This window comes from Canis aureus, chromosome 20 (assembly GCF_053574225.1).
Source record: "Canis aureus isolate CA01 chromosome 20, VMU_Caureus_v.1.0, whole genome shotgun sequence".
Taxonomy (NCBI): domain Eukaryota; kingdom Metazoa; phylum Chordata; class Mammalia; order Carnivora; family Canidae; genus Canis; species Canis aureus.
In genome coordinates, this window is record NC_135630.1 from 31,753,135 (window position 1) to 31,780,675 (window position 27,541).

The following is a 27,541-nucleotide window of genomic DNA, read 5'->3' on the forward strand; positions in this document are numbered from 1 at the left end:
AGAAATATTTACACATGATCGATATAAATGACATTTTGTTCACTATTTTTTATACTTTTCTTATTTTTGAAATGTGCTGATGCTTGTATTGACTTTTTTTTCATCATCATTAATTACAATCCTCTTTTGGTATATTCAGAAATAATTTGTTAATGATACTTATAAATATTTAGTTAATATTTTTCTTTTAAAAATAACTAACTGTTCACACGATGCATAATGGTATATTTATAAAAGGCAAAATAGTCTACAAGTAATGTTTTGAAATTAATAAGTTAATGTAGCTCAATCGTTAATAAAAGTTTAATATAAAATATTTCACTTTTTATATATAAGCAATTAAAAATGAAAAAAGAAGTTATCCTTTACTATAGCATCAACAAAGTTATACTGAAAATAAATCTAAATTTAGATATTCTAAACTTCTACACACAAAACTACATAACATACGTGAAGAATATTAAAGACTTAACAAGTTCAATGTTTATGTATTGAGGAGCTCAGAAGTAAAAAAAAAATAGAGTGGTAGTAGAAAAAAATCAAGCTAGTAATTCAATATGTAGACAAATTTTAACATATTTTTAAATGATAATTGACAAGCTAGTCTTAAAGTTTGTGCAGAATGTATAACCTTTTGTGTCTGGCTTCTTTCACTTAGTGTAATGTTTTTAAGGTTCATCCAAGTAGTAGCATCTAACAATATTTCATTCTTTTTATAGTTGAATAATATTCATATATATGTATATACATTGTTTATCCATTCATAGATTGATAGGCATTTGTACTGTTTTCATCTTTGTTTATCATAAATAGTATCTCTATGAAATGCATGTGGCTGTGTTTCTTTGAATACCAGATTTTCATTCACTTGGCCATATATCTAGAAGTCATATGGTAATTCTACATTTAACTTTTTGAGGAATCACCAAACTGCTTTCCTCAGCAGCTGATTCCTTCCAACAATGTACAAAGGTTCTCTTCTCTTTTTCTCTCTTAATTATTAAGCATCCTAGTTCATGTGAAGTGGTGTGGCCATTTGTATATATTCTTTGCAGAAATGTCTATTCAAGTCCTCTGACAATTTTTAATTGGTCTGTTTTTCTTTGTCTTGTTGAATTTTAGGAATTCTTTATAAATTTTGGATATTAAACCCTTTATATAGAGAGATATTATATCTATAATATCTATATATATCTAAGATATCTATAATATATTATATATAATACATCTTATAGATATAATATATATAATTCAAAAGTATTTGCTCCCATTCCATAGACTATCTTCTCACTTTCTTGATGACATAGTTCGATAGATAAAAGTATTTTTTTTTTTTAAGTTTGGATGATGTCCATTTTATCTACTTTTTCCTTTTGTTGCCCATGCTTTTGGCATCATATCTAAGAATCTATAGCCAAATCCAAGGTCATGAATATTTATTCCTATGTTTTCTTCTTTGTCAATATTGCTTTGACTAATCCCATGTGAATTTGTGGATCAGCTTTTCTGTTTTGACAAATGGCCATTAGGATTTTGATAGGAATTGCACATTTCTATGAAATATGTGAAATAGATAAATCAATAAAAGTAGAACACAGACTGGTGATTGCAGGATCTAGGTGAGGGGAGAATGGAAAGGAGCTGCTTAATGTACACAATATTTATTCTGAAGTTATTAAGATGTGGTTGCACAACTTTGACATGGCACCAAACATCATTGTCATTCGCATTAAAATGGTTATCGTATATGAATTTTACCTCAACACTTTTTTAACTTATGCAGAGAGTCCAAGTTGAAAAATAATCAAGCTAATCTAGAAAAAGGGTAGAACTAAGTTGAAAGATAAACACTATCGCTTATTGCAAGGCTACATAGTTGGAAATACGGTATTAACACAAAAATAAAAAAAAATAAACCAGTGGCACAGAATAATCTAGAAATAGAACTCACATATGTAGTCAAAAAGTATTGGGGAATGCCTCAGCTGTTTAATTAATAGTCTCAAGTCAATTTGAGGACTTGAAGGAAAGTCCTCAAACTTTGAAGGAAAACATAAAAGGAAATTGACCCTATTTCATAGCAGTTGTAAAAGGTGAATTTGAATCCAAATATGAAAGGCAAAACAGAATCTTTTAATATTTAATATCTCCCTGAGTATAAAATAGGGAAATATTTCTTAAACAGGAATCCAAAAATATAAACAAATTAAACTGAATTGAGATTAAGAAATCTTCCCATTAAAGAATTAATAATGAAAAAAGACAAAAATAAAAATAGAAGGAAATAAAGACATGTACAAGGATGTTTATAGCAGTGCTATTTATTTCAGCCAAAAACTAGCAACAAATTGAATATCCATCCATAATAGAATGAATAAGGAATTTGTGACTATTGATAACTTGAATTTTATACAATGTTGAAAATAAATTTGTTATGCTAACTCATATGTATGACTACTGCAACATAATTTTGAGTGAAGGAAGCCAGAAACCAAACAGTACACGTTGTAGGATTTCATTTCCATAAAGTTAAACAATAGACTGAATTAATCAAAAGTGTTAAAAATGAGAATGACATGTGACACTGAGAAAATAGTGTGGCATAGGGATGGGTGGGAAAATAAGGGGACATTGACAAGGGGGTCATGTGAGTTACCTAGGTGTGAGTTACCTGTGTATGTTTACCTTGTGATAATCCATAGATCTCTACACTTATGGCATGTGCATTTTTCTGCATTAAATAGTGTATTTTAAAATGTTAATTATTGATAAATACACTAAGATGTCTGTAATAGAAATGGTATTAAATAAATAAGCACTGAAATGAATGTCAACAGTCACATAAATGTCACAGCAATCTGATAGAGTTTGAAGATGTAGCAGATGGTGTAAACTGCATTATCCATTCTAACAATGCACATTCTAACATATAGTAGTCATGACAATAAACTAATTTAAATAAATACTTCTATTGTATATTTTGACTATTTTAGCTCATTTTTAATTGCCTCACTGTTGGGATTTCTTGTTCTGTTCTTTCTTTCTTTCTTTCTTTCTTTCTTTCTTTCTTTCTTTCTTTCTTCTTCTTTCTTTCTTTCTTTTTTTTTATAAATAAAACCTAAGTATTTATTGTTCTCACATAGTATTACAGCTTGTATTAATTTTCTGACAGATTCAAACCCATATATTTCTTTGAAATGCATTACATATTTTCCTCCATTACCACATTTCAGAATTTTTTAGGCTCCACCACTTCCGTCTCTCAAAGGCATTGTTACAAGGAAAAAAAATGTAGAATTATTGCAAAATATACTTCCAGGAAATTCTTTATTCTTGTCAGTTGATGATATGTATTACTCCTTTGTATATTCATTTGATGAGAATTACATAGCCTGGATTTGGACAAAATCTCTCTTAAAAAAAAAACAGTGCTTAAAATCTGAAGATTTCATACATGCTTCTGGTAGCTTGATAATAAATGAGTGTCACCACGGGTTTCCAATTCTAAGCCTAATATGGGAGAGATTGTGTATGTTTGTGTCACATTAAGTTTATAATCTGGCAAGCTGGAACAATGATTATGACCAATTCCATTACACTACGGTAAAAGGAAATACCCTTTGTCATGTCTACTTATAAGTGGTTGACAATGGTCTCAAGTGTCTTATACATCCAGTGCCACAGGATGGACAAAGAAAAGGCTTTAGCCTTAGATAGACTTGGACTGGAATCCTTGGTTTGTCACACTGAGGTCCAGTGTCCTCATCTTTAAAATGTGGTGTTATTTACTGTAAGTGAAATATTATATATGAAGCATCAAAGCACACTGCCTGCCAAAAGTGATGACACTTAACAATGGCAGATATTTATTTCCTGAGAATTCCCAAAGAAATTGTTATCATTAAAATAAATTAAATAAATAAATAAATAAATAAATAAATAAATAAGAAAAAATAAGAAAAAATAAAAGCTTATATATATTCAGTGATCTCCAAAGGAGTAAAGAAAACTTCTGTTTTGTGTTACATTTCATCAAAATAGAAATTTGTTCTTCAAATACATACTTGTAATTTATTTTTTTTAAAGATTTTATTTATTTATTCATGATAGCCACACAGAGAGAGACAGAGAGGCAGAGACATAGGCAGAGGGAGAAGCAGGCTCCATGCAGGGAGCCCGACGTGGGATTCGATCCCGGTCTCCAGGATCGCGCCCCTGGCCAAAGGCAGGCGCCAAACCGCTGCGCCACCCAGGGATCCCCATACTTGTAATTTAAAATGAAAAGTATCCATCTTTTTACAATGAACATACTAAAAAAAATAGAGCTTTAATAATTCTTTTTTTTAAAGATTTTCCCCCATACTGATGGAGAAGATCATCCCATCCCACTATCACACTGCTCTTATGGATGCAATTTTCTATAATAATGAACAATAATAACTACATAAGGCTAAGAAGACAACCAGGACTCCCTAGGTTGCAAATAAAACTTGGAACTTTCAAAAAGTTCTTTTTCTTTGAAAATTAAAGGATTCCTTTTAAGCACTAAGATCAATAATGAGACTACCTTTAAGAGCTTCCTGGATCAACTAGATCTAATAAGAGCTAGATGATAGTTCTTATAGAGTAGGCAAATTCTAATCATACCACAATGAATTCTATAAATTAAGCTATTACATTTGATTACTTTAAACTGAAATTTGAACATAATTGGGCATAGAATCCTAGTTCTCACTTGGTTTTCCTGATTAGCAAAAGGAACAGTTGACTACTATCACGTGGTACATGGTACCCAGATAGAATGCATCAATAACTACCAACAGGAGTGCTCATGGGACCAGAGACGGGGAGCTTTCATACCTGCTTGGAGGAAGTGAGAGAATAGTATCGTCGAGAACAGCTCATAACCCAGCTCAGCAGGTGCCACTCAAGACTCATTCTCTTTCCTACTCAGAGAGGATGTTACTTCATACATAAATACAGTTTTCTCATCTTCATTCTGAAGTTTGTTGTTCTGTTCTTAATTCGTAATTATACTTTAAGAATTATGCTTGACTCTGAAACTAATTATATTAATTTTAGTTTTCTCAGAATTATGTTTCTAGTGGAGAAGACATAATTCTGAATTTCTAAACAATTGCCCCAAAGTATAACAATAGCTATAGTAAAATAAAGCAAAATATACAATAAAGAAATAAAATCTTTTCTGTAAATTAATGGTTCAGTAATTGATCAATTATTAAGGTTCTCAGACATCTGTGTCTGAGGAGGTAAATAAGGAAATGAAGAATAGTGAACAGTTTGTCCTCATGCCATTCAGCTCCCATGAAGGGAATCAAGGGCCAACTCACACTGGTTGTCCAGGTAAGGATTCCAGTACATATCTGTGTGAAATGGCCAATTTTCTTGACCATGCAGTTTTCTGATGACGTTTTAGAAAGTGTTAGCTCATTTAAAATAATATTGAAATACCTGGATGTTTGGAATTAAATTAATCTACGATGAGCTTGGTGAGTAGTTTTTAGTTAACAAACTGGGGATTGCAAAAGAGGCAAGGTATTACAAACTGGAAGTGTTGAAGCATTTGTCTTCATTCATTTGGGTAGAAAATTGTATGAACTGCTCACTTCTTTGCATGTTTAACCCTGGAAACAGACGATTGCACCTCTTGTTTTTAAACTTGGAAGGTACGCTAATTTGCACTGCTTTTTACAAATTTTTACTAAGTTAAAGTCTCCCGATTTTTAGAATGACTTTGCAAAAAAACAAATTTGATAACGGGGATTTTCAAATCTCCTAAAAATCACTGCATAATAATTTCTGTTCAATTAACAATATATTAAATACACTTTATGTTCCAGGCCATATTTGGTGGTTAGAGGAAATAAGTAAATGATGATGTTAAATTCCCTTAACCTCCAGAAATTAATTATAGTAAAGAGGTAATTCATGTATGCATAAGTACACATTTGTATGTACACATTATGCATCGTATATACACATTGATAAACATATATGTAATATGTCCAATATAGTATATACAACAGTAGAACAGGTGATTAGAAAAGGATTTACTTTCTGTCCTACCCATTATTTATTATTGATTTAACTGAATTTATGATATTGACATCTGCTCCTTAAATAAAAAAATAAAGTCATGAATAAAGAATCTGAAGAGGGGGCATCTGAGAGCCCTGCATCAGGCTCTGTGCTCAGCATGGAGTCTGCTTGAGTTTCTTGCTCTCCCTTTGCCTCTCTCCCCACTTGAGCATTCTTTCTCTCTTTCTCAATAAATAAATAATTTTTTTAAAAAATAAAGAATATAAAGAGGGAAGCAACAAATTACTTCAAATGCCACCATTTAGAAATCCCTAAAATTAAAATGCATAATTACAGGGGCAGCCCGGGTATCTCAGTGGTTTAGCGCCGCCTGCGGCCCAGGGAGTGATCCTGAAGACCCAGGATCGAGTCCCATGTCAGGCTCCCTGCATGGGGCCTGCTTCTCCCTCTGCCTGTGTCTCTGCCTCTCTCTCTCTCCTCTCTGTGTTTCTCATGAATAAATAAATAAAATCTTAAAATAAAATAAAATAAAATAAAATAAAATGTCATAATTATTTCATAGTGGAAACAGAATATACTTCAGAGCATGTGAGCAAAGCATAATTTATTAGGTATCATTGAAAAGGCTGAAAAAACAACTCTAGACTAAATATCCAGGGACGCACTATAATTGTGTGGCCAACAGAGCTGCTACATTTGCTAACAGCAAGAAGAAAATAAATCAAGGGGACACCACTACAGCTACTTCCATCATAGCCATGCCTTCTGTGACAAGATGGATATCAACAAAGCAAATGGCCTTGAACCCTACCTTTCTCTCCTACATAAGAGTCCCAAAGCAAAATCATCTCCAGTTGCCTTTCCCTTCACATGATTTATTCTAAATCAAGATCTAGAATCTGATTTGTAGAGGCTAAATCACATAGAACTCTATATGAAATCAAGTAGATAGTATAATACAAGAAGTACAGGTAGTACTTTTTTTCATTTCTGCTGACTAGCAGAGGACTGAAATTGTTAATCAGCCAATACACTGGTCATCAGTATAAGCATATAGGTGGATGGATGGATGGATGGATAGATATGAGATATTGGTAGGTGAATAAATGGACAGGTAGATGGATAGTGATGATTAATAAAATAGAAGCATACTATGCATTTTATTTCTAATAAACTTATTAAAGTTAATTTCACTTGAAACATAGAGAAGAATAATTAAAATGCACTGAAAATAATGCTAAATTTAATGTTTCTTTACCACAGAAAAACAAGGTTTCTCAAAGATATTTTGAAGGTAGAAGCGAGGGGTAAAATGGTCATAAATAATTTGAAGACACTAACTTCATTTTGGGGGTAAATTTTGTGTTTCATTCATAGTATACATTAGCTTCATGTTATCAAAGATGAAGTAAGGAACTCTACATTTTTAACTAAAGATCTTGAATTTTTTTATTACATTACATAATTGGGATTTTCTGGAGGTTCATAGTATTTGCATTCTGTTCTGTAATCCAAACTCTTCCTGCCATTTAGTGTTTTTTAATTGAGCATATTTAGCATAAAATGAAAAAATAGATATTAATGTTGGGTTTAATGACTTTTGACAAATATACACCTAGGAGACCATCATCAAAATTATGAGTAAAAGTTTCCCCTATCATCCCAAGAGTGCATTCTTATGCCTCTGCAGAATAACATCATGCTCAAGTCCTACATCAGGCAACACCAATATGCTTTTTGTTACTGTAATTGAATTGTACTCTTCCTCTAGAATCTCATGTAAACAGAATTATGGATCATGTATTATTTTGTGAATGCCTTATTTTTCTCAGTATAATGTTTTTTTCCCAGTATAATGTTTTTGAGTTCCATCCACATTGTTGCATTAATCAATGTCTGTTTTTTCTATTTATTGTTAAATAGTATTCTATTATATGACTATATCTCAATTTGTTTACTGACTTACCTATTCATGAACATTTAAGTTGTTTTGAGTCTTTGGTACCTAAAGTAAAGCTGATATAAGCATCATTAATATGCAAATCTCTTATGGAAATATGTTTTTATTTCTCTGGGTAAATACCTAAGTGTGGAATTGCTGAGTGTTATAATAATACTGTACTTAAATTTATAAGAAACTATTTTCCAAACTATTGTTCAAAGAGGTGGTACCATTTTATCTTCCAAAATGCAATGAATGAACACTTCAATTTATCTACATGCTTTACACTATTTCTTATTGCCAGTCTTGAATTTTAGCCATTCTGATGGTTGTGTAGTGCTATATCATTCTGACTGTAATTGAATTTAATTAATAAATAATGGTTTTGAAACTTTTGCATATTCTTATTGACTTTTTATAGGTTTTCTCCTGTGATGTCTATATATGCAAACCTTTTGCTCTCAATCCTGAGTCTCCAGGATCACACCCCAGGCTGAAGGCAGCGCTAAACCACTGAGCCACTGGGGCTGCTCTTGCCCATTTTTTAAATTGTGTTTTATATTTTCCTATTGAGTGGTAGTCTTTCTTTCTTTCTTTCTTCTTTCTTTCTTTCTTTCTTTCTTTCTTTCTTTCTTTCTTTCTTTCTTTCTTTCTTCTTTCTTTCTTTCTTTCTTTCTTTCTTTCTTTCTTTCTTTCTTTCTTTCTTTCTCTTTCTTTCTTTCTTCTTCTTCTTTCTTCTTTCTTCCCACTCGACACAACTTTCTTATTAAGTAAAGGTCTTGCATGCATTATTTTCTCATTCTGTGGCTTGTCTCTTGACTTTGTATGATGACTTTTGATAAGTAGAAATTTTAATTTTGAATGTCCCAATGTTTCAATTGGCCCTTTATTTTTAGTTATTTTGAGTAGAAATCTCTATCTAGACTAATACAATGTTATAAGAGAATCTCAATACCTCTGTTGAAAAGTTTCTGGTTTTAGGGATTACATTTTTGTCTAGGATCCTTTTTTTTTTGCTATACAATTGACATAACATTGTATTATTTAAAGTGTGAACATAATGATTATATATATATATGTATATACAGATACATATGTGTATACACACTGCAGAGTGATTATCACAAGTTTAATTAACATCAGTCACCTAACCTAACTACAGTTTTGTGGAGTTTTTTTTGTTTTGTTTTTGTGATGATATTTTTTTAGCGACTATGATCCATTTTGAGTTGATCTTTGTTTACAATAGAAGATCTGTGCCTAAGTTAAATCATTTTTTACCATATGTGGGCATACAATTGTTCTGGTGCCATTGTAAAAATGATGATACTTTCTTCATTGAATTGCCTTTGATTCTGTGTAAAAAATGGTTTATTACATTTGTATGGGTTTAATCCTGGACTGTCTAGTGTGTTTATTAATCAATGTGTCTTTTCTTTGGGCAATACTATGTTGTGTTGATACAGAAGCTTTATGGAAATTCTTGAATTGAGTAAAGTCTGTTCCTAAATTTGTTCTCTTTCAAAGAATTGTGTTGAATATTCTAGATTCCTTGCTTTTCCAATAAAACTTTTTAAAAGACTGATTGAATGATTGATTCATGAAAGACACAGAAAGAGAGACAAAGACAGGCAGAGAGAGAAGCAGGCTCCCCCGATGAAGGACTTGATCCCAGGACCCCAGGATCACAACCTGAGCCAAAAGCAGATGCTCAACCACAAGCCACCCAAGAATCTTTTCAATAAAACTTTAAAACACATTTTTACTTAATATTTTTACTTAAATAAATATTTATTTATATTTATTTACTTAAATAAATATTTTTATTTAATATCTATGGCAAAAATTTGCTGTATTTGATAGTGTGTTCGCTGTTCTGGCTCTTTTGCCTCTTCATGTTGAAAGGGAGTGATGATAGGTGACGTCCTTGCCCTGTTCCTAATTGTAGCGGAAGCACTTCCTTTTAATTCCTTTTAAAGTTTTCCTTTCTTTCTGATAAAATTGTTTTTACCTTTGTCTACTTTTTCTTTGAGTCTTTAATGTATTAATCATAGTTATTTTAAATGCCTTGTCTGATAATTCAAAATGTGTGTTGATCAGAATCTTGTCCTAATGCTTGCTTTCTTTTTTAAGCTGTGATTTTTTCTTGTCTTAGCATACTCTGTTATTTTTTGTTACGGCCAGACATACTTTACTGGATAACAGTTACTGAGTTAAACAGATCTTAAGTGTGAGGAATTCTGCTAACCATTTGAATTGGACTGTTTATAACTTGTTGTATCTCTAGTTATTAGTCCTTTTAATTGTTGTGTTTAGTGTCCCTTCCCTCTTTGGCATTGGGGTATCTCTTCAGAGATATTCCACGTTTTGCAGCTTTGCAATTCTAAGCTACTGTTATTGTGCAGGAACTTGCCTCTGTAGTTGCAGGGCTTGGGGGACAGGAAATGTTCAATAATCTTTTGTTTCAACTTCAGTCTTGTAAGGAACCTGTGCCTAGGACTGTGGCCTTTAGAGATCTTTTCCTTTCCAGGCATAGGGCTTGTTCTCTCGTCCTTTACTTCATTCCCAGAATGCAGCATTCTCACTATTCCAAATCTCTCTTCTTGAAGTTCTGTTCCTGCTGATATTCTTTTATTTATTTTCCTTTCCCAAAGCAGGAGAGGAAGGCAGAGGCTGAGACTGCATTTCCTTCCCTAGCTAAATAGATTTTTAGACCTGTTGTGTTTTGAATTCTTTCCTCCTAGTGGCTAGTCCTTCAGAGAGTTAAATCTAGATATGTATTAAGATGGCAACTTGTCCCTTTTCCTGCTGAGGCCTTGAAGGCATGTTTTCCATGTTCTTGCCATAAGAACCTGGTGGAGTTCCTGAAGCTGGACAGAGCTCATAGAGGTGTGAGAATGCCCTGAGACTGTGGCACTTACAGATTTTACACTCTCAACCTAGTCTACTTTCAGCATACTCCAGTTATCATAAAGCCTTCAATTGTTTAAACCAGTTTTTGCCTCCAGCTACTCCTGTTTCTGGTAAGCAAATGTTAGATAGTGTGTCTCTTTGGGAGTACTTGTCTATTCAAATTACTGGATGGTGATTTTCCCTGTAACATAAGTTGTCTGAGATGTCTTGGACAAATCACTTATTGTTTAGCTTCTCCAGTTTTTTCTTGTTGAAAGGACCACAGTGATACTGTCTAAAATCTTTGCATGCCATAGGTGAAATAGTTTATCCTGTTATTTTTTTTAATAAGGTGAAGTCTATTGATTTATATTTGAATGTGAAAACATTACATTTCTAGAATGTACCCTGCTGGATCATAATATATTGTTACATTAAAAATGATTGAATATGATTATTTAATTACAAATTTTTGTGTCTATGGACATGAATCTCAAGTGGTGCATTTTTTTTTTCAAATATATTTCTCAGGTGTTAGTAACACCATTGGTCTTGTAAGATGACTGAGTATTGTGAGACTTTCTCTGAGACTTTCTCAGTTTTAACACTGGAAACCTTTCCCTGAGATGCAAATAGGTGTTTACAATGTATGCAGAAGTTCATAGAAAAAAGTGCAAAATGCAACAGCAAAGATTATTTTTTAAAATGATACACTGTTTCTAGTGTCAAATGATATGCTATATCTTAGTAGTCCCAGTAATTGTTGCTTTTTTTCCAAATATGGGCAACACATGAATGAAGCAACTTAAGTATGCAACTTAAATACATTGCAATTGTATGAATAGTCATTAATTGTGCAGTATAACTATTGTGCTTTGCATTGGCATAGTGCTAGTATAATTTCTAACCTTTTAAGTACTATGGACACATCTTCTATGACTTCAAATAATTAAAATTGGAAAAACTGAACAGTATCTCAAATATCATAGTAAAAGAAGGCTAAACAACTGTGTTAGTCTGACAGTTGAAAGAACACATCAACTGGATTAGTGTGGTAAATTACCAAAACAGAGCATACTCCACAATATGTAGATATAAATACCTGATTGGTCACTTTTTGATTACCCCAAAATGCACGAAAGCATTAAATGAGATTTTTCACTTTAAAGAAAAAAAAAAAAACGATAGCTTTCTTTGCCTACAAGACGTGTATCATTGCCATTAACCTTAGAAAAAATGTTTAAATGTTGACTTGCCATAAACCCGTGTTTTATACATGTGGGACAAGAAGAATGTCCTTTTCTAATATATTGAAGATGCGAATGGAAAAAAAGAAGATTACAGTAAAAGCAGAAATTTATATGTTCTTTTCCAATAACTATGTGATGATCTTTGAAGAGGCCATAAGGACCCTAAAAATGGATGAATTGACTGCACCTGAGTTGTTCAATGTTCTGTGTAGGTTGTAACAAAAACAGAAAGAAAGAAAAAAACTTTCATTTTTTTGGAAACAAAACTGTTTCTGAACTTAAAAATATGTCTCAGCCTCGAGGGCACCCCAAGTTAAACAGGACTTTCTAAATTTCTTTATTAAAACTGCAACTTATTTAGTTTCCAACTGTAATTTCAGAATTTCAAATGGTCTCTTCACTTTAAAAAAGACTTCACCGAAAAAGAAAAGTCAACCTATACCATCTAATGTTTTCAGGGAGTTAAAAATAATGAATATCTTATATGTGGATAAAATATATTATGAATGAAAAAAAGGGGTGCCTGAGTGGTTCAGTGGTTGGGTGTCTGCCTTTGGCTCAGGTCATGATCCCAAGGTCCTGGAATTAGTCCTGCATTGGGCTCCCTGCAGGGATCCTGCTTCTCCCTCTCTGTGTCTCTGCCTCTCTGTCTCTGTGTCTCTCATAAATGGATGGATAAAACCTTTGGAAAGGACCTGATTAATAAGCAGCTGGTATACCAAAACAAGTCTATGGGTAGACAGCTAACTGGCCATATTTGAAAATCTGGAAGCAAATTCTACAAGTCTAAAAACTGTCCTTGATAGTAATATCTGAATGGTCCTTGCTCAAACACTTATCAAGAGCATATTGAACATGATGCCATCATGTGACCTGACCGCAGGAATTCTCATAAGGTAGGCTTAGGCTTCATAAGGGAAGAGCTGCAAGTCAGAGTTTATGTTTAACTGTATTCAGTTTCACTATTACATGTAAGAAAAGGATTCCTTAAATTCTGCTGACAATTCAAGAAAGTATTATTAGAAAGGGAAACAGAGTAAATAATCTTTATGGTGGGACAAAAATAAAACAGTTCAATATTGTCTTTTTTTTATTAAAGAGTTTGCTCAGTCCTATTACAATTATATTCTCCCTTTAAAAAGTCAAACATTTTTGCCTTAAGAATAGATAATAATATAGCATACAAAATTTAAATACTCAATGAAGGGTTAAAACATAAATTAAATAAATGTTAAAGTAAGTGTTAGAGGACAAAAAACCATATGTGATATTTTTATATTTTTCCCACATGTATTATTTAATTAGTTCTTGGGATCCCTGGGTGGCTCAGTGGTTTAGCCCCTGCCTTCTGCCCAGAGCGAGATCTTAGAGTCCTGGGATTGAGTCCCACATCGGAATCCCTTCATGGAGCCTACTTCTCCTTCTGCTTCTGTCTCTGCCTCTCTCTCTCTCTCTCTCTCTCTGTGTCTCTCATGAATAAATAAAATCTTAAAAAGAAGTCCTATTATTAATTACTACTAGTTGTCACTGGTAACTAGTGAGGTTATTTTATTTTAATAGCAGCATTTACATGACAAAAATAACCAGAACAATATATAATTTCAAATAAATTCCAATTTTTAGGCTAAATTAATCAAATATCCATGTGTAATTATTTATTATAATATGTATTATATATATATATTTTCTATTATGGTAGTGCCCAAGTTTGGCTCTTTGGCTCTTTGGTTACTGTATGACTTGCTTCATAAAAAATATTGAGAAGTGTCCAATTCTCTAGTATAATCTTAAAATGGGATTGTTACTCAGGATTGTTACTTTTTTGGGACGCCTGGGTAGCGCTCAGCGATTGTGTCTGCCTTCGGTCCAGGGCATGATCCTGGGGCCTGGAATTGAGTCCCGCATCAGGCTTCCTGCATGGAGCCTGCTTCTATCTCTGCCTATGTCTCTGCCTCTCTCTCTCCCTGTGAATTAATAAATAAAAATCTTAATAAAAAAGGATTGTTACTTTTTCATCTTCAAGTTTTGGGAGAATTCAACAAAGAAGCTATTTAGACCAGAAATTTTCTTTAGGAAAATATTTATTATATAACCAGTTATTTTAGTAGATGTGAGCTTTTTTGGTTTCTCTCTCTCTCTCTCCCTCTTTTGCACTAGTTTTTGGTAGTTTATGTGTTTTGTTTACTTGGGTTAAGAGTTTGTCCTTTTTGCTATAAATTACCTTTTTTTTTTGGCATGAACTTGTTCATAGTCTTTGTTATTATTTTATTAAATGATATTTGTAATAATGATCCTCCTTTATTCCTATTGTTGTTAATTTGCATGTTGTATATTTTTCCTTATACCTATATTATTGGAATATACTAACCTTATTCTTCTTTTTAAGAATCAAAATTTTGTTGACTTTGTGTACTATTTATTTCTTATTACATTGATTTCTCCTTTTGTTTTTATTATACCCTTCACTCTGCTTACCTTAGAGGAAAGAGGAATATAAACTTTTAGGGTAGTGTGAACTATAGTTTTCTAGCTTCTTAGTTTTGGAGGTTAGAAACTGATTTTTAATGTTTCTCCTTTCCAAAGCACCTGGGTGGCTCAGTTTGTTAAGCAAGTGCCTTTGGCTCAAGTCATGATCTGTCATGATCTCAGGGAAGGAGTCTGCTCAGCAGGGAGTCTGCTTGTCCCTTTCCCTCACTCTTTCCCCTCCCCTTCCCCACCACTTGTGCTCTCTCTCAAATAAATAAATAAATCTTTAAAAAAAGTTTCCCCTTTCCAATATAATCTTTAAACTGTAAACCTCTCCCTGTGCACTACACTACATCCTGTAAGCTGTGATATATAAAGTTTGTATTGTCCTTCATTTCAAAATATTTTGTCCATTTTCCTAGCAATTTCTTTAGAATTATTTAGAAGTTTTATTTCTAAATATTTGTGAAATTTAACATATCTTATTGGTATTGATTACTAATGTAATATTGCTATGACCAGAAGAGTATATTTTGCATGAGTTCAATTTCTTGATATTTATTGATTCTTATGAAACAGAATATAGTCAATCTTCGTGAACACTGAATGTGCACTTGAAAATATTTTGCACTATGGTCTTGTATAATTATTGCCTAAGTCAAGTTTGTTGGTCCCTCCTATCTTCCACACTTTTGTTCCTTTCATTTTAATTCCTATGAAATATGTGTTAAAATCTCCAGTGATGATTGTGGGTGGATTTGTTGCTTTCTATCTTGAAATCCATCAATTTTTATTTAATAATTTGCAAGTACATCTAGCAACATAAGTATTTTTGAGTAACTGATATTTTTCATTACAAAATCTTTTTTTAACTCACGATAGAATAGCTTTTCCTTAAAATCTTTTTTTGTCATTTGTTTGTGTCCATGTGTGTTTACATGATAGAACTTTCATCATTATTCTTTCCATCTACCTGGGTCTTTATGTTTAAACTTTGTTGCTGGGACGCTTAGGTGGCTCCGCAGTTGAGCGTCTGCCTTTGGCTCAGGGAATGATCCTAGATTCCCCAGATTGAGTCCCATATTGGGCTTCCTGCATGGAGCCTGCTTCTCCCTCTGTCTGTGTCTGTGTCTCTCATGAATAAATAAATAAATAAAAGCTTAAAAAAAAAAAACAAAAAACTTTGTTTCTTGCAAACAGTACATAGTTTCATGTTTTGCTTTTTTTATTTTGATTTTTTCTTCTTTATTATTTCTAATCTAGTTGATAATCTCTGCCTTTTGTGTTTACCCTAATCACATTTAATGCAATTATTGGTGCAATTGTATTTACATTTCTCATATTTGTATTTATTTTTTATTTGCCTCTTTTTTTTTTTTTGTTTGTTTGTATCTTTACTCCTCTTTTCCTGCCATATTTTGGGTAAAAGATGCATTTTATGATTCCACTTTAATATTTTTCTATTGCGTTTTTTGTTGCATCTTTTTTGCATTATTGTTTTATTAGTTGCTCTGGGATTCTTACCTTCTAATTATGAAAGTATGTCTTTAAATGACACACTACCTTGTGGGTGGTGTAAAAACATACTTGACTATAACCTTGTCGACCCCCTTCATCCTTTTCAATTGCCATTTTTAAATAAAGAGAGACAATTATTAAAAAAACATTTAATATTTACCAATATACTCATTATTTCTCTTATTCCTTATTTCTTCTTGAGTATCTGGATTTTGGTGGTATCATTTTTTATTTTTTTGGCATAAAATTTTTGTTAACCTGTAATTTGTACAACTTGTGTTGTACAAATCAGCTTGAAATATATTCTTTCACATTTGGACTATATAAAAATGATTTTATTTATCTTCAATTTTAAATAATATTTTAAGCAAATATAAAATTCTGTTTTGAGACTTTTTACAGTGTCTTATATATTACCTTCAATATTTTATTTGGTTATCTTCTAACCACCTTTGTTTCTTGTGAGAAGTCATTGTTTTCTTTTTTTAAAAAAATATTTTATTTACTTATGCATGGGAGACACAGAGAGAGAGAGAGAGAGAGAGGCAGAGACACAGGCAGAGGGAGAAGGAGGCTCCATGTAGGAAGCCCGATGTGGGACTCAATCCTGGGACTCCAGGATCACGCCCTGGGCCGAAGGCAGGCGCTAAACCGCTGATCCACCCAGGGATCCCAGAAGTCATTATTTTCTTGTAGCAATTGGTATTTTTTTCTCTGAAGGTTCTTTTATTTATTTATTTATTTATTTATTTATTTATTTATTTATTTATTTATTTGAGACACAGAGAGAGGCAGGCTCTATGCAGGGAGCCTGATGTGGGACTCGATCCCGGGTCTCCAGGTTCACGCCCTAAGCTGGAGGCAGACACTCAACCGCTGAGCCATCCAGGCATCCCTCCTCTCTGAAAGCTTTTAATATCTGTCCTTTACCTCTGCTTTACAACTTTTTTATAATGGTGTGGCTATGTGTGGTTTTCTATTGCACTTATTCTTTGGGGGTTCACAGAACTTGAATCTGCGTATTATTTCTTTTAATCAATCTTGGAAAGTACATCTCTTCAAATTTTATTTCTTCCCATTATTTCCTCTCTTTTTTAGGGGGAGATTTTTAACTATACACACATTTACATCACTTGTTATTAATCCATAGATCTCAGATATTCTGTTACCTTTTGCGCCACAGTTTGTTCTTTTTTTGTTTCAGTTTGGGTATTAACTTTTTATCTATCTTCATAGTCACCATTTCTTCTCTCTGCTCTCTTCAGTCTGCTGTTAAGCACAAATAATTTATTCATGATATATTTTCATTTCTAGCATTTCTATTTGGACCTTCTCATTTTCATGTCTCTACTGAAATGTCACATTTCTTCAAGCAGTTACCACAATTATTTTTCTCACAATTATTTTAGAGAATTGATAGATCAAACATGTATTTTGATTATATTGTACATATACACATATATTTATATATGGCTCCCAGGCTTTTCTACCGTTAAGATACTTGTTCTACAGCCTCATCCACAGTCTTCTGTTCCTCTGGTGATCTCTTTTAGCTTTATTTCTCCTCCCAAAAACTTTGAAATGCATGTGGCAGATATAAAAGGCTTCTTGAAGGTCTTGAGGGGTTCTTCTTTTCTTCTCCTACTCCACATTCATTCTTCAGTAATTGAAATACAGGAATGCTGGTGGGGGACCAGGGGCTTACCGCAGGTTTCCTGTTCATCCTTCAGTTTTCTTAAGCTAAAAGCAGAAATGCCTCTGATGGATTTATTCCTGTTCTCCTTCTGTCTTCCATTCTTATCTGGGTCTTCATACTTGGGAGGTTTGCACCTGCTTCAGAAGAGATATCTCTGAACTCTTCTTTGTAACTTATGTACTTTCACTACCTTCTACCAACGCAGTCATTGAAATTGGCAAATTTGTTCTGAGGGTGGGACTCTTCTGGATTCTAACCTGTCATTCCAGCAGACAAGTGATTGTTAAATTTGATAAAAATTTTTCTTCTTAGTGCCTTTATTCTTTTATTCATTCATCCATCATTTCATGCAAAAAAATACTCTTTAAATGTCTTTGATTTGACTCAGCATGACTGGCAATTTAACAATGTGCAAGATAGAAATAATCCTGGCCTCTTGAGGCTTAAAGAAAATTGAGGAAAAACAACTTCCAATTTAGCACTTTCTTCATGATACCTTTCAAGGAATAGTGAAACAAGATAGATATGAATATCCTGAAATGTATGTTGCATGACAGTGTCTACAACAACTTGTTTCCACAAATGGGCAAGAAATAAATATTCATAGATCATTCTATGTAGTCATACTCTGAATAATTCAAATATCATATTTTATGTGTGGGTAAATATGCAATTCAACTTACGTTTACTTATTCTCAAGGATTTGTGTATTATATCATGATATTATAATATTTTGTGCTGTGCTTTTGAAAATGTGCAGGATTTCATTCCATGGAGGTATTTCTTAGCATGCTCCATACATGCTCATTAACCTATAATCAATGGCCTATGGTAATTGAAAAGACTGGCCATGTTTCATACTGTCATCTCTCCTTACCAGAAGATTTCTTCACAAATTCTCTGAAATATAACCTTAATAGACTGTGTATAGATACCACTGTATAATGTGAAATAATGTCTCCCAGTGATGATAAAGTATAATACAACTAAACCATAACAATGATGATAATGAAGAATGGAGCCTTGGTGTGTAATGCAGTAGTTGTGTACTTCATAAATAGTAAATATGGTGTCTGGAGTGATGTCAGGAAAATGGCAGAACAGGAGGATCCAAGCTCTTATCCCATGCAGAAACATGAGAAAGCAAGCAGAAACTGTGAATCAGTTATGTCAGAGCTTTGGAAAATAAACAAAGATTTACAACATCTAAGTGAATGCTGCCTCAAGAAAAAGGCAACTTGAAAATTAGTGGAAAGCCTGTGACATTTTACTCCATTGTCCCACTCTAATTTACATAGTTTTCCTTAAACCAGTGGCAGCCTGTATTCCTAGCATGCGACTCACTTCTCCGGTTGTAGAGGAAGCAGAGTAGACCTCACTTGCAAATTATTTCAGTGATTGTTCCAACCTTTCTCAGGCTACTTTTTAAAAATATTTTTTTCAGAAAAAAGGTTTTGTTTATTTATTCATGAGAGACACAGAGAGAGAGGCAGAGACATATGCAGAGGGAGAAGCAGGCTCCCTGCAGGGAGCCCGGTATAGAAGGCATCCCAGGACCCTGGGATCATGACCTGAGTCAAAGGCAGACACTCAAACGCTGAGCCACTCAGGTGCTCCTTTCTCAGGCTATTGAAGGACTGACAAAAGAGACTCTTTTCCATTTCACTCAACTAGAAATTCAGATTTTGTGTATGTAGATACATTTTTTCCCACCATAATAAAAAAAAAAATGACCAGGTGTCTGCTTTAGGATAAGCATCACTTTGTTCTGTGCAGGTTTATATGATTGCATTATGGCAAAGGGCTTTTCAGTGGAACCAACGCTTTGATAGCTGTACTGTTCATAAATTTTATTCATTCATTCTTTCATTCATTTACTCACTCATAAAACATTCATTAACTACCAAATTTTGTTACATATGTCTCTAGATGCTGGTCATAAAATGATGAATATGATAGAGTTCCTTTCCTCAGAGTACTTAAAGCTACTTCAAGAAGATTAACAAATAAGCCTTTTTTTTCTTTTTTTCGTGAAGTGTCTTAAGTGCTATGGTAGAGAGAGGGGTGATAATTAACAGTATGGCACAGGTACTGATCATACAGAATGACTACCAGTTGTATTACAAAGGAAGCCCATGTAGGCCTCATTTAGTTGGATTTGAAGGCAATGTCACATATCCTCGGAGAGGAGATGATGTTCTCTTTCAATTGGCCAAGTAAGCCTAGGTTGTCATGGTGGGTCACTTTTAGGGCTTAGGGAAATAGCTATGTACCAAGTGGTATGAATAGTCTCGATGATTTTCAGTTGTTGTGTTGCTTCTTCTGGGGTTTACCTACTGGACGTCAGGCCTAGGAAAAACTAAGCAAAGGTCCCTTAGGATATAGAACTAAGACAAAATAGAGCTAATCTACCCGAAGCTTATGGGTCAACAGGTTTTACCATGAATATTACAGCTGGGGAAAGGCATGGATAAGAATTATTCACATTTAGAAAAGAAGTGAAGAGTGTCCAAATACAGTAAGGTTAATAGTGTACAAATGAAAGGAAGTTAGAAAAAGCATGTAGTGGTTAACTATAGCTAGCCTACAGTACAATGTGTTTGGGGACAGCAATAAGAACTCCATCAGGGATGCTTCATAAAGGTCATGTACATAATGTTGATTTTACCTTGTAGGGAATGAAAGTGTTCAAGAATTACACAAGGAACTAATATATAACATTTGCCTTTCAAAAATCTCACTCTTAAAGCCATTTAGAGTATAGTTTGGAAGGGGCAAACTGAAAGCAAGAGATCTATTGTAAAAATAAGTGAAAATTGTTACATTATAATAAAACCAATGAGTGAAAGTAACATGCCATATGCCTTAAACTTACAGCAATGTTACATGTCAAGTTTATTTAATAAAATAAGGAAATGCTTCATTAAAAAACAAGAAAGGCTTAGGCCAAAGTCAAGATTTGATATGAAAAAGAGAACAGAGTTTAACACTTAAACAATGTTAAAATATAACTTATGTAAATCAATTATTTTGGTCAAAAATTTACATGATCCCTAATTGATGAAAAAATACATTATCTAACCCTATATGATTCTTATAGTCACATACGTCTCTTATGGATTTTATAATGCTCCCTAACCAATAGAATAGGTTTAAGAATTGTTTTATGAAGAATGTTGACTGAGCCTTAACAAGATAGCATACAATATGAAATCATAACATAAATACATGGACAGAACAATGGGAAACTGAGGGCTTGCTTTGTTGGCCACAAAATTCTGTTTAGGATTATGAGTCTGAGAGTTACAAGTGTATGGCATCTCTTCCAGGGGATTACAGAGCTATATATCTAAGAAACAGAGACACCATAGAAGATAGGCCTGTGAAAATTTAGCTTATCTGTTAGGACATCTGGGGGAACTTGGCTTCAAGTGAGATACTTAGCAAAGAAAGAATAATCAATGTATTCAAGAAAATATTTGAATAGTTTTTCATAGAGATAAACATTATCGAGCAGATTTTGAAATATTATACACAAAACTTGGGACTTGGAGGCATACTGGCTGGCTTACATCTCTGCTTTTTCTACTTACCAGCTGTGTAATCTAGGATTGTTTACTTTATTCCTGTAATTCTTAATTTCTCACTCACAAAATGGGTAAATTAATATCCATAGTGTCTCATCATTGTAAAGATGAAATAAAATACTGTATATAGAGATTCAGCTTTTACAAGAGGCACAATGAATACATCAGTATTTATACTCTCTCCCCCTCTGTCCTCCTCAAGGCCAACCCTCTAAATATCTGGCTAAAGACTGTGCCGCCCAGCCCCTTGTAATATTGGTTCATCTGAGTTTCTTGTAGAGGCCTAGTAGAGTTTTAACTCACTGAGTCAATATAATCTTTGCCATCACCCACCTTGCAGATGAATGAACTAAAAACTCAGGACACTACTTGAGATAAGAGAGTTTGAGTTTACAAAAAGAATGACTTTTAGTTCTCATCTTTCTGACCCACTCTTTTTGCCACATTAGCCTCCTGCCTACTAGGAACTGAAGGAACTATTGTTAGCTCTTCCTTATTGGGGATTCTTTAAGTTCTGTCTCTGGTGACACCTGGGTGTCTCTCCATTTTCAAAATATATATGTGAATTTCACAAGAGAAATTCAGAGAATCATAGGTTCCACCAGGGCTATGTTTACCCCAAATTCATTTAAGAGTCTGTGGGAGAACCATATGATTGACAAAATCTGCTAGAAATTCTTATGTCATACTATTTCATCCTTATAATCAACCGATTTCTTCTAAGATTTATTATTATTATTATTTTTATTTTGGAGAGTGAGAGAGTGCTAGTGCAGGAGTAGGGAGGGGAGGGGCAGACCAGAGTGAGAAGGAGAGAGGGGGAGAGAGGGAGAGAGAGAGAGAGAGAGAGAGAATCTCCAGCAGACTCCCTGCTGAGTGTGGGCCCATTTCAGGGCTTGATTCCATGACCTGGGCCAAAACCAAGAGTTAGACCCTCAACTAACTGAGCTCCCAGGAGCACATCAACCAATTATTTTTTTTTAATTGATTGATTAGTTAAACAAGTTACATACTAATATGATGCAGAAGAAAATCTTGACCTATCTGTCTGATTGCAAAGTCTATAATAACAGACCAGAGTAGTCACTAAAGTGAGTCTGTTATAGAAAGACAAACTGTTAACTTCTAAGAAATGATAATCTGTACATTTCCCATGAGAAAGTCTATCTGTTATCAGAGCTCCTGGTATAGTTAGAGAACAACATAAAAATAACTTTCTATCTTTACAGTCAGTGCTCAAAGATGTGACTCATGAAGTGTAGACATAGAATAAAAACTACATAGACATCTACACTCTAGCCTAAATAGATTTTTACACAGCTAATTTAAATAAACATCTCCCCCATAATCTTATATAGATATCTACACCTCTAATCTTACATAGATATCTACATTCAAACATTTATATAAATGTCTATGTTTCTAACTTAGATTGTTATCTATTTCCCAAGTTTATACAGAATTTATACCTATAACTGAAATACATATTTGTACACTTAAATAGCTATCTATACCTCTAGCTATCCACAGTCCTAAACATATAGGGATAACTACACCTTTAATTTATATAGATAGCTATACTCCTAACTTATCTAAACCTCTCAAATTACATATACATTTATACCCCTAAACGTAAATATCTATATATCTCTTTTATGTAGATAGCCATATCCTAAACTTATATTAATATTGTTCTAATAGAACATTAAATTTTACAACTTTAAAATTGATAATAAATTCAGTGAAAGGACCTGGGTTTCTCTACTGTAGTGTTCTTTTGTTAGAAGACAAATATTATCACTGATGGGAGCTATCTTATCATAAAAAAGAGGATTTTTTCCTAAAGCTCATAATTTCTATCTGCATAACTTTAATCCCATTTGCCCATCTGTTTGTCCAGATGGAATATGTTACTCTTATACTACCATCTGTGTTAGAATTGACTGATATTACTTAGATTAATAATTAGATGAAGATATATAAGAGGTTTTGAAAAATCACCTTGTGAATATGATGGCTTTGTTTGGGGATCAGTTTTGATTTGTGACTTAATTACATACAGTGCAGGCTCTCCATTGAATTTGAGTAATTATTCACCAGAGAAGAAAGAGAGAAATTATGCCTCCTAGAAAAGAGGAAGGAAACTTAGGAGGCTATCCTGGCCACAGTGTACCCCTCTCCCTCTTCCCTGTCCTCCAAAACCAAACCTATTGGGAGAAGACGGAGTTGCTTCTTCAATCTCAAGGACCAGAGGCTCCAGATCTGTGCATAACTATCCAGGTTAATGATGGGATGAGGGGGTGGCATAAAAACTGGAATGGGTGGATGCATTAATATGGGTACATTTTGCAAAAAGAAGCAAAAAACTAGTTAACTGTTACTTAAAGTCCTCTGTCTGTGAACTTAATAAAACTTCCAAAGTTGGCCTTCTCTGGAACAGCTCAGCAACTGCCATTAGGAAACTATGATCCCCCTTGTGTTAGTGTGGCCTTCGGAGCATGCCTGCTTTTTGTTTCTAGGCTGGCCACCTTGTGTCCTCAAGGTGGTTTGCTGCCAATATCTGCCTCAGTTGTTTTCTAACAACTTTGGGGGAAGGAAGGTTCTTTTTAGCTATTACTCTCACCTCTAATGATGGAGTAAAAAATTTTCTCAGAAGCTTGTCAGCTGACTTACCTTGGAGTTCACTGTGCAGAATGGGTTGCATGCTTACTGTTAAGTAGCCTGCTGTTAGGACTGATATGAATTGCTTGAGCAAATCATGATCTACTTCAAGGCTGGACATAGTCACATTAAAACTGAAACAACACATCCTTGCAATAACTGCAAAATGGGCAAAAGGGGCTCAGAAAATTTAGCATCCAATGTTATACAACTCGTATATAGAAAAGCACATTTCGAAATCCTTCTGCTTCTTTTTGCAAAGTTCTTTCTCTTTCTGCTACACGACACTATCTTCTATAACACCTTTAGAGAGCTAAAAACTGGGTTGCCTCATCTGAACCATGAACTGTGTCTCAGCAATCACCTCTGACCAGCAGAACTACAAACCCGAAAAGCAGGTGAACATGGGTTTGAATGCATAGAGCATAAAAAACTGAGCCTGCAAGAGCATCCCTAAGATTTATACCTCGGTTTTCTGGACTAAGACAGAACAGAGAATTTTTGTAGATAGGAATAATGTTATAGACAGTTTGTGCCCACAAATTCAGCCATTGGAATCTAAGCCTAATTTGATGGTAATAGAAGATGGGGCCTTTAGGAGGTGATTATGTCATGAGGGTGAAGTCCAGGTGATAGAATTCATGCCCTTATAAGAAAAGATAGGTCAGCTAAGTACCCAGTGAAAAGATGGTCATCTACAGACCATGGTGCTATTTCTCACCAGAAATCAAATTGACTGACATCTTGATCTTGGACTTCAGAACTGTGGAAAGGAAATGATTATTGTTTAAGACACGCAGTCTATAGTATTTTTATTATAGTAAGCTCCCAGAACAATCAGAAGGAAGATTAGATAGTTACTCCCTGTCCTCAGAAGCACATATGTCACTTCCCCTTGGATTCCCAACTTGCCTTTTATTTCATGCTAATCAATTGCTAAAGGTCTCATTGTATCTCTGGGGATTGTATCTGGCTGTCCCTTACTTCCTGAGTAGCCTTCAAAAACTATAAGTTCCAATTCCAGCAATTAAGTTTGCATGTGGCAAAGCCACTGAGACAAATTCTAGACCTTAGGTGACAAAATTTACACTGTTTTCTTGCATTTTGGATTTTTGTCTTCTTTCCAAGGACCGATATATATATATGGTAACAAAAAGCCCTATAGATTGGAAGAAGAAAGTGGAAAAGCCTCTACAAGTTTCTATGGCAACATAAAGATGTCAAATTTTGTCATCAAAAATTAAATTACATAGGCTGTTGGAATATATGAAAAAGCTCTGTTACTGTCACTTGTTTGGTCTTATGTGAAATGAATCAGTTTGGTATTTTGAAGACAGATAAAATCAGAGCTAAATAATTTCTATCTTGAATTATTTTGAGTTTTATTACCACGACATGACTAAGGGAGACCTTTTTCATTCATTGGTTGTAGCTCTGGAGAATCCCATGAATAAGTTAGTATTTCATGCCAACAATACATTATTTGGACAGCTGCACACTTTCAATTTCTTCCTATTTAAATGTCCCTTCATTTATTCTGATTGCACCAAGGAAAATGTTTCAATTGGACACTAATGATTTTAACAAAAGTGTTAAACACCTGGTAATCTTTCAAAGGAAGAAGGTATACCAAGAAAAAGGCAGTGTGAAAACAGAGAGGAGGTAGAAGGTGATGTTAGAGTGACACCAGGAAGTGATTTTTGTTAAGTGTTTGAAACTAAATTATTGCACCTGATCTTTATGGAAGACTATATGAATGAATGCATGACCTATAGGACTTATAAACTTTAGGAGCTGGAAGAGATCTGAGAACTCATGTCTTTGATTTTCCTGTATTTTATAGATTAATAAATCAAGGCACAGAGTGCTTGGGATAACTTATAAAAGATTATTCAGGCATTTTCTGACAGAACCACGTGTAGAAACTTGAAGACTTAATAAGCATGGTTTCTGCAATACTATACTGCATCTGAATAAAAAAAAATTGATGAACCAGTAAATAGATTTTATTTCTCCCTTGTTAGGATATTCTGCAACACTTGCAGGAATGATGAACTTTTTCACATAGCCTATGCTTAGCCTTTTCTTAAGCAACAAGTCCACTCATCTGAAACAGCATTAGTAATTTGAAGATAGTTACAGTTTCTTACTCACTTCTCAGAGCTAGGTCGCCCCAATAAATCATTGCCATAGGCAGTAGCTATATTTATTAATTTTTTTCATTTATGGAAATCTGGATGTTCTCTTACTTTACAGGATCCTAAACAAGCTCTCCCCTCATTCAATGCAGTTGATATCCCACAGGGCAGATTTTATTTACAACAATAGATGAGTAGTATATTTTTTGTTTATTCTCATAATCCATATGTATTTCATCTTCCAAATTAAGAAAATCACAACTTATTTTTTGATTTGCACTCATAGTGATGATAAGGACTAAGAGTACTCATCACAGGTGTCTGTCTCTTCTTCTGGGCCAAGGAAACAGTATACTTCCCTACCACTTTGGATTTGGTGCAGCCAAGTGACTAATTCCAGTTTATGAGGTTGAGCAGGCATGTACTATATCATTTATGGATGAAAACATTTCTAAAACTATGTTACCCTTCCACACTATTTTCCTTATCATGTCAACCAGGAGACCACATAGGTTCCAGATGGTGAAGTCACACGATAATGTAGCTACTATCTTCATAGATCTCTGAGAAGATGGATGGTCAAAAGGTCTGTTACCATCTGTGGCAGATTTTGCATGAGCAGGGAGTACAGCTTTGAGATTAGGAGGTCCTTTCTACTGCATTATTTAGCTTATCTTGACTAATCAGCTTTAGTCAAAATACTTAACCTTTTCTCAAGATGCTTTTAACATTTACATCTGAGGGAGTAAAGTTTGGTCATTCATTTATCTAGTTACACCCATTTATGAAATCTATTTGATTCCAAGAATTTTGCTAAGCATCAGGAACCTTGAGATGAACAGAACCCAACTTGACCTGTAGTGCTTCACAGTTTGGTGTAGAAAACAAACAAAAGTATAATAAAGAGATGCATGCTAACAATGAGGTATGTATTCAGCACCCTGGATGAACCAAGAACCGATTTAACTCTGCATGGAATGTGAATGTGGCTTTATGAAAGAGTTGACATTTGAGCTGAAAGAAGGGATGGATATTAATACAACTGTTGACATAAGCTGACTGAGGACAAATCCCAGAAAGGAAACAGCATGTGCAGTGGCACAGAGTTTAAGAACAACATATTTTAGCGAACTTTTCTGGAATGGCTAAAATCATTAAAGACAAAATTAGAACAAGAGGCAGGGGCTGGATCATGGAGGAATTGTTTGTCATTCTATGGATTTAGATTTCGGAACTGTAGATCCATGTTGGTACAAAGGCCTTACCTTGCCTGCCATCTCTGACAAATTGCAGCAGATCCTCGAAGTTCTATGCTAAGATGGATTCAAACC